This window comes from Alexandromys fortis, unplaced genomic scaffold (assembly GCF_014885135.2).
Source record: "Alexandromys fortis isolate MF-2015 unplaced genomic scaffold, M_Fortis_MF-2015_v1.1 scaffold_460, whole genome shotgun sequence".
NCBI lineage: Eukaryota > Metazoa > Chordata > Mammalia > Rodentia > Cricetidae > Alexandromys > Alexandromys fortis.
The window spans coordinates 167,594-169,550 of record NW_026068327.1 but is presented as its reverse complement, the minus strand read 5'-3'; positions in this window follow the sequence as shown (position 1 = coordinate 169,550).

Here is a 1,957-nt window from a genome sequence, read left to right as displayed (position 1 = left end):
ATCCTAGCAGTTAGCCTAAGAAAGCAGCCAGACACACACACGTGTGAACTCTACAACATTTACTGCACAATAGCTTATCATCATGTTCTTAAAAACTGAGACCCTACTTGACGTATCTCGTGTCTCAGGGGAACAATCATTGAAGTAACCTAGGGCTCATATGGCCGAACCCTGGGCAATCATTTAAGACTGATGATGGAGGCTGGGCAGAGGTGGTGCACGCCTTTAATCCCAGCACTCAGGAGGCAGAGGCAGGCGGATTTCTGTGAGTTCGAGGCCAGCCTGGCCTACAAGAGCTAGTTCTAGGACAAGCTCTAAAGCTACAGAGAAACCTTGTCTTGAAAAACCAAAAAAGAAAAAAAAAGACTGATGATGGGCACTGTGGGTGCAGGGGAGCTCAGTTGTGAGGCACACGCTTACCACATATGAGACCCTAGGCTCAGGACTGAGCACTCCCCAAACACCTTTAAACAGCAGACATAATCAAAGTTTAGAACAATCTACAAAACCATATTACTGGCTAAAATGTCAATATAGGGCTATGGATGTGACCACATGGACTGTGTGCTGGCCCAGCGTGCACAAACTCAGGGTCTGATCTCCTCCAGTATAAACAGAGGCTGAAGTGCACACCTGTGATCCTAGCAATTCGGAGACAGAAGCAAGAGGGTCAGGAGTTCAAGGTCACCTTCACCTACGTAGCAATTTCAAGGCCGGTGCAAAGCAGAGGTGGGGGCGGCCCACTGACGTGGTGTTCCCAGCAGGGAGTTGGTCAGTATTGCAGGCAGCATCCAGGATTCCTCAAAGCTGAATGTCCGGCACCTGCAGACACTCCACCACGCTGGGCTCCATTCCCAGTGTTACTAGAGGAATCCGCCCATGACTGGTTCCGAAGCTGTACCCCTTCCTCAGGAAGGGGTGACGCCAGGCATTGCAGGGCATGCTATAATCCCAGCGTTTGAGAGACTGGAAGACTTGGGAGTTTGAGGCTAGCCTCCACTACATGGCAAGTTCCAGGCCAGCCTGGACTAACGCAGATTGAGACCTTATCCAAAGGGTTTTTTTTTTTGTTTTGGTTTTTTGGTTTTTTTTATAAAAATAAAAGGAGGCAAAATGAGCTTTTCAGGGCAACAAATTCTCTGTTGTGTTGTTGTTGAACTTAAATTGTACTTCTTGACTAACATCCTGACTACCCCAGCGTCCGCTGTCAGGAAGGAAGACAGAGGTAGATGAAATATAGTGTCCTTTGGTTATTGGTAATGGCGATGTTTTACATTCTTCTCTGAAGAAAAGCCAAGATTCCCCCAGGTCTGTACTAAAAGCAGTGACTCACAGATGGAGCATTTGTGTGGAACACGGGAGGCCTGGGTTCCATCTCCACTGGGGGGGTGGGCCCAGCATCGTGTCCATTCCCCGGAACGACACCAGGCATGGAGTCACGTGCCTTTAACCCCAGCACCCAGGAGGCAGATGCAGAAGGAGTCCCACACGTTCCAGGCCAGCCGGGACCACATACACAGTGAGATCCTGTCTCAAAACACCTTTTAAAAAAGAATATCCTCCAGAAAGGGCCGAGGAAAGGCCTAGACGATCCCTGGGTTCCCTCTGCCAACGTGCCTGGCTTCAATTCAAGCCAAGTGTCTGGATCTGTGAGAAGTGGATGCTCCCAACACCTCTGTCTCCACATCCTGCCCCTCCTGGGACACGGAGGCAGCCACCCGCCACTCCCAGTCCTGTAAAAGAGAAACCACAGAGACAATGAAGAAGACAGGGACTCCTCCATGTGCCCTGCCCTGGCCCTAGGAGCAAACCAGTCCCCCTCCTCTCATCTGTCCACCAGCCGCACTGCCTTCTTCTCAGGGCCTGTCGGCGGACAGAGGCCCCTCCCTCACCCTCCCTTAGTGTTCCCTCATACACCAACACCCCCCCCATCAGTAGGGTGTCCAGGACATTGTGT